We start from the raw sequence: 7,171 nt of genomic DNA on the forward strand, positions 1-7,171 counted from the left end.
AGGACCTCTTATCAGTCAGGCCAGGAAGAATTCATCAAGGTCAAAACGTTGATGGCTTCGCCCTTCCATCTTTCGCCTCCTGCCCTTGCTGTGTGTCCCATCGCCATGGATTCGGTGGTTAGGTCAGGTTCCGGAACTTTTTCTTTTCTTTTCTTTCCTTTTTTTTTTTTTGGTGTTGCGTTGTGGCTTGTCTGCCTCGCCTGACTGCCTTTGACAACGGCTCCAATGACGCGATGGCAGATTGGGGTTAGAGGGAGATCCCAAGCGCGTCTGGTTCCTAGCCCAGGCTCTTCACTGTTTATCGCCGTGGCCGAAAAAATTAATTTCTTAAAAAAGTTTACAACGGCCGGGGCCAAAAGGGTCGAGAATCCGCAACGAGTGTCAAGTGTTATTGACGATTTGTTGATGATGTGGCACAAAGAGGGGGGTCCGCAAGCTGGGCCCAAGGTGAGCTCGGGAATGGAAATCGGCCGAAAGTTCATCCCAGAATCCTTTTGTCGGTACCTTGAGCGATGCTGGTGGCCACCGCAACTCCGTGTTCGTATCTATCCCGGCTCATTTTTCCATTTTCCAGCTCTGGCATTTCACTTGCATATGCTTAACGCACAAAGGGAATTTCCCTGACTCGGCTTTTGGGCACTTGCTTTCCTCTAATGGTAAAAACTAGGGAACATGGCTAAGGTATGTCTATGAATTTCTTTACTGTTTGTGCAGGGAAAATGTGTCTGAGAACATTTTTAAGAAATGTAAACGAGTAGGAAATACCTAGTAATCTTATGGGTAAAGATTATATATGGTTTATTTGTGTTTAATAGTAGAAAATATCCCAAAAGGTAACTTCAAGAAACTTTCCTGACCATAACTAAGTCAAAAATACCTTAATTCCTTTTCGGATTTTTATTTAACCAGACATTTAAATATTAACAACAATTATTAATATTTAAATTTACAAAAACTATGCTTAACCTGCAAGTTTTAACATCAATAAACCTTTTAAAGCTGGCAAAGCTTCCTTTCTTCTCTAAAAAAAAAAACAACATACCCCACGTGGACTAGAAAAAATAACACAGAAATAGGAAAAGAGAGGGGAAGGTAAAGCAATGTTTAAGGTAAACACGAAGAGCACGAAACATCTTTTCAGTGCGATAACAGAAATATTCCTCCATTCAGGCAGACACGGGGCACGTAACAGTTTTATCTCTTATTCAAAGTGCTGGCCTTGCTTTTGGGTGTAAGTAAACTTCTGGCGGGCAGTAAGCCGCCGCCCAAAAAAACTTTTCAAGTGTTGAGCAATAATCAGAAAGGCTGGACGAAACCTACGCCCATCCCTTTTAGCCGGGGAAATGCCCTCTGTCGTCGTGGAAAGTTTTCGTGTTCCGGGCATTGCTTAAATGGGTTTATGGGTTCATTTGCAGTTGTAATAGGCGTTGAAATACCGGGGATTTTCGGACCTTTTCAAGCGCCGCAGTGTCTTTGTTTCCTTCTTTTCATCGGCTGTGTGGGATTCCCTATGCGATAGCTCTCCAATTCGCTCCTTCATCTCCTTGATGGGCTGCAAATGAGGGCGAGCGTCAAAGTTCATTACACTTTCGGCCCGGCTGGCACGCAAACCTTTCTTTGTTGCTGCCTCTGCTATTATTTTTTTGTTACTTAAATTTTTCTTGCTTGCGGCTTATGGATCCGTTTCGGTTCCGGTTCCGCCGGAAAGTCCGAGGAGTTTAGAGCACATAAACAGTTTTGTATTTCAATTAATCGAATGGACGGACACGAAATCAATCGCCAGTGAATCATGATGAGCTGTGAACGTTGGCCCGTTGAAATGAATCAAATCAAATATTTATTGTTTTCGATCCAATAAATTTTTATCACTCACCGGGGCCAGCTGGCGGATGGCCAAGCGTGGGCTTGGTAAGTGGAAAAGTATCCAAGTGACAAGTCGCCGCTGGCGACGGCACACATTCGCTTTCAATAACAGCGAGGGGCTGGGTGGGTGGTTGCCAAAAAAGACAAAAAAAAAAAAAAAAAGGAGGCTCAAGGAGGCGAGAAAATAATAATCATAAAATGGCGGATGAAATTCACAAATAAATGGGAATACGAAATACAAATCAAACCCGGCTCGCACAGGCCGCATATGAGCGGAAGTTAGCCCTGTTCAGGGTGTGTTTATGCGAGTGCCGAAAAAGCGAGCATAAAGAATTTGCAATTTTAAAGGGATTTACTGCGCCTCGTAAAACAAACACAATAAAAGATCAAACGACATGACAGGCTAAGGCCTCTGTCCCCACTTCGGCTCCCTTCTGACCTCTGCGAGAGCCCCGACACCCGACCCCGAACCCCTGGAGGCGGAATGTCAAAGGATGAGTTCGAGGATGAGGATGAGGCCCCCAATGTGCGACATCAAGGCAGAAACAACAGACACGAGCCGAAAGATGACAAAATAAAAGTAAAGCCGAATTTGGTGTGACAACTTTTCGGCAGGCAACGGGAATCGAGATGGATATGACAGGGCCAACACACACATAAACACATGGAGTTGGCCCACACAGGCACACAGTTGCGTGTGGGGGGGAGTTGGCGAATTGTTTTTCCTTGGCTTCAGAGCTGCCTGCCACTGTTGACGTTTTAATCGAATCAATCCGGCAGCCGAGCGTGCCCAAAAAAAAAAAAGTTATAAACTTGTTGGCAGTTGGATTGAGAGTTCATGTTCCTGTTCCAGCTCCTGCGGTTTTTTTTCGGGGTGAGGAGAGTTGGGTTTTGGCTCATGGGGCTGCTGCTCCTCTATTTCTATCTGGCGAGCTAATTTACGCAACAATATACAAGTTGTTTTCTTGTTTTCCTATTTGAGTCTGCCTATTTGAACAGCATCCAGAGCGAAATGATTTTCGGCTCGTCCTGGGATTCCAATCAAAACTGAAAATGAAAAAGAAGAAGCAGGAGCTATGATTTGATTTTCTCGATTTTTTACTCCGATTACTTTGGGGTGAGGTACAGGAATAGGAAGTACTAGTTGTAAACAAAACTAGTTTAAATATATTTACTAAAAAAGGTATGTAAATTTACAAATAAAGCGAAATTCTACGTCCAAAACATGTGGGTAATAATAATCAAGGGGTTATGACACTGCATTGTAGTTTTGGCTTTCTTACTGTGGTTTTGAGGGTCCATGAAAAACAAACATAAAAAAATTCTTTCTAAGATTATTTGTTGTATATTTTGTATCTATATTTAAAAAAAATATACCATGTATATTTTACAGTGTATAAATTAAAGCATTCACATACTTAAAGGGCTTTCCATATTGCTTTTGACACAAGTTGGCAATAATGAAATAAGTAAGCCAGACAAAAAGCTTTGCTTAAATGGCAACTGTCATCTTATATGACACTTTCTGATGATGAAACCCACAATGTCTATTAATCTAATTTATCGACCTGAAAATCCATTTAATTGAGAATTCATTGAACCCGGTCGGGTCGGCATTTCAATTATTTCTGCTGTCTACCACAGAGGAGGAGAGTCAGTCGTAGCGGCAAAGCAAATGTCAAAAGGAGTGGCATCTGTGTCTGATTGAGTGGACTGGGAATTTAATTTGTAATTTAATAAGTATGTCTGCAATTATGCAAAATAAATTAATTAGAAATCAGCAGACTCAAAGTTTTATCCATTATTGCACATGAGTGCGATGAGTGGCGCCGCGCCCGAGTAAACAAACTACAGACTTAATCCAATTAATGTCGAATTTAAATGCTTGAGACGATTTGGGAAACACTGACTGAATGACTGACTGACTGACTGACTGCCATCCCGACTCGATTGGCCCATTGAGGGGATGAAGGATATATATGAGGATGGGTGATGGAGTGCCGGTGATCGGGGGAGTTGGAGCCAGCGATTCACATTACAGCTTGCAGCCGCCGCAGCCACAACCGCAACGTGTAGAAGTTACTCCAGGGAACGTGGTGGCAAAAAGGAAACTTTTTCCTGCGACGTAGATAGTTTTTCCTAACAGCTCATGTGTGTGGGCGGTGCAAGGGGCGTGGCAGCTCACAGACTCAGTGCTCTACTCGGCACGTAGACAGCCTCTCACTCAGGTTGTGCACTGCGAGGAAACTCTTTGGCAGGTAAAGGATATACACGTTTGTATACCTCTAATCGTTTTGATAGAAGCTAAACGTAAATCACTGGGAATTAGGAAGATTCAGTATTTCTTTTAGGCATTTTAAATTCATCTTGAAAATTAAATTCAAATTTAAAATAAGCCACTATATTGAAATTAAGAAATCAAGCAGGAAAAATAAGTTATATAATTAAGCCTTAATGAGCAAATGTTAATTATAGAAAACTTCCTTGATTTATTGGCTCAGTGTACGTATTCAGGGATACGTAATGCGTCATGTTCGAGTTTATCGCTTGGGCCCCGAAATTGCCATACTGGCCGGGCTGGGTTGGGCTGGTAGAGGAGCCGAAAGGAGCAGCCAGATAGGGACGAAAAGACCAGCGCTGACGGAACGTGAGCCAGGAGCCGGAGCTGAACGAGCCTGGCCATCTGATGGCTGGCCTGTGACCCAAGCGGAGCCACCCAGAGCTCGGGGATCATGAGATGGCCAATGTCGGTCCCTCACACTGACAGGAGGGGGAGTGGGGAGAAACGAGTGTGTGAGGATGCGAAGGACTCGGCTGAGCATGTGCCAATGTGCTGTTAGTAATGGAACCGCAAATTGAACCAGCCGGCGGGTGAGAGCGGAAACGGAAGCGGCCAGTTGGCCCTGCCCGCCTGCAATTTGCAACCAGAGACCTTTTGAGGTCCCAGTAACAGAATTGCCTGCTCATCGCTTTGATTCACGATTCGCTTGTTGCTGAAAAACATATTCAATGCATTTGGCTGGCAACTAATTAGATTTCCCCACCTCCTCCCTTTTTCCGATGCAAATCGAGCGAGTGAGTTCTCTGAAATCAAAGCGTATGCTTGTTATAGTCTGGAAACTAAAGAGTAATAAAAAGTTTACTAGAGTATATTTTATATGAAGAAACTTTAATGAGGAGTTTATTTAAGAGATTACCCCGACTTATTTTCGCTTATTTCATTTGAGTTTCCAGTTCAATTTTTGTGATTGTTTTCTAAATTTCCCAAATTGTTTTCCTACAAAATCACCTGTCACGCAACTAATTAGATTCGGCTTCCATTTGTTGCAAATCGAGCGAACGAGTGCACAGAATCTGTGGCATATTCACTCGCATTTGATTTTGGACGGAAACTAAATGGCGGAAAAGCATCAGCCGAGCGTGCTAATTCAGCGGGGTCGAACGCGTCCCGTTGGGCGGAAGTGAGCGCCCCGTTCACATGCTCGGGTGACGAGGCAACGTTTGTAGCGTATCCCCTTTGTGCCACCACCCACCTGGCCCAGTGACTGTGGATGCTGCGGCTTGTGGCTGCGACTGCGGCTGCGGCTGCGGCTAGTTTGCCTCACCTGTCGCACCAGCCGCACTTAACTCACCTAGCGCGGCTTCAATTCAAACGCCTGGCTGCACACAGACGCACACCAAAAGCACAAAAGGTCGCAGCAATTGTCGTCCTGTGGCAGCTTTGTTTTCGTCCTTGCCACTTGGCTTTCGCTTTGCTTTTTACTTGTAGCATGCGACTGTTGCGGTTGTCTTACACTGGGAGAAAAGGCATAAAAGTTAATAAGAACAATGGAAAAGGAAAGAAACAAAAAAGGTTATGAGAATAAAATTGGTAAAGAATAACTTTAATTTGAGTTTAAATTAATGATTTTATTAGTAAAAACCTTTTTTTTTCTATATCTAAATATTTTTTATTGTGTATAATGAAGGGATTGTTCGTGCTTTGCGTTGTCACGACAACCAGATTTATGCAAAACGTATTTATTGTTGTCTCAAGCCCCCGACTTGAGTCCTTGCCTTGTTCTTTGTCGATTGCCGACTTAGTGGTTTCCCGGGGCTCAGCATATTGGGCCAGCTGGCTTGGTCACTTTAATCACTCAGAGCTGCTGGCCGCCCATAAAATTAAATAGCCTCTTAATGCCCCGGCGGAACCAGGAGCAGGACAGCCTGACAGGCCAGGCCGGGCCCGAAACTAAACAGAATTAAAAGCGAGAGGGCCAGGGTCTTGAGAAAGTTGTAAATGTGCTAAAAAGCAAGATGAATTGCCGGTTATTATTGCCAACTTCATTTGCTATGCACTCGGATGATGGGGCAGGGCCGCTAACTGGGCCAAGAGCCCCCGAAATAAGAGCCATCTTTAAGATGCAGGAAAACAAAACCAAAAAGAAGCGAAAAAGATGACGAGGTGGCCCCCAATTAAACCCACCTCGGCTTTGGCGTACTGCGGCGTTACAAATGATTATTAATTATGTATGGCATGCTAATTCCGTGGATCCATTAATCACAATTATAATTTATGCTGCTGTTCTTTTCCACCTTTTCACGTGCATTAATTTTCACATTTTTATCGAACAATTGCCACTGGCCCTCGGCTCATTAGCATTCGCATGGATAATAGAAATTTAAGTTGTAAAATCAATAAAGTGCCACATTAATTATTACAGCAACAATGCAATCACGCGACACTAATAAATCCCGGGGGCTATGTACAAATCTGCGAATAATTAATGTGTGAGCACCCGGAATGGCATTCGAAATGACCGGTTCTCCATTATGGAAATATTATAATTGCATGCGCCCCACCCGGAGGGAGGTGGGTGGTATCTCTCCCGTATTAACATCGGCATTAGCCAAGGTTTAGTGTTAATGCCAAAAAAGCCATTACCATTAGTTAAAGTATGAGATAATCACAAGCATTACAGGCAGGGATTTTGGCCAGGGAGTTCCTGTAAATAAACAATAAACTTGTTTAAATATACATTTACTGGTAGGACAACCAGAATAACCATTCATAATTTTATTTATGCTAGAGTAGATTGACAAATGCATTTAAGGCACTTCCTGCTGCCTTTTCGTTCAATCAAAATGCGCATAATTTACGAATTTTGCAAATTGCAATTCGCATTTACATTAGTAAAGATGGTAGGAAGGCCACTTATCCGCCTGGACAGTGCCAGATAACCGGTTAATAATTGTCCGGCTTACATTTCGTATTTATTATTTGATTCGGTGCCATTTCATTATCCTGCTCGGCAAAAAGTCAACTTGT

The 7,171-nt window shown here is 43.2% G+C and overlaps 1 long non-coding RNA gene across 1 annotated transcript; it reads right to left on the bottom strand.

The window, feature by feature from the left end:
• Positions 1-1,116: 1,116 nt before the first annotated feature.
• LOC138928816 (uncharacterized) lies at positions 1,117-2,009 on the bottom strand. The gene is made up of 3 exons (XR_011445217.1): positions 1,874-2,009; positions 1,612-1,797; positions 1,117-1,552 (listed from the first exon to the last, which is right to left on the bottom strand). It is a non-coding gene; the product is annotated as an uncharacterized lncRNA (long non-coding RNA).
• Between the last annotated feature and the right edge of the window lie 5,162 nt (positions 2,010-7,171).

Source organism: Drosophila kikkawai, chromosome 3R (assembly GCF_030179895.1).
Source record: "Drosophila kikkawai strain 14028-0561.14 chromosome 3R, DkikHiC1v2, whole genome shotgun sequence".
Classification (NCBI taxonomy): domain Eukaryota; kingdom Metazoa; phylum Arthropoda; class Insecta; order Diptera; family Drosophilidae; genus Drosophila; species Drosophila kikkawai.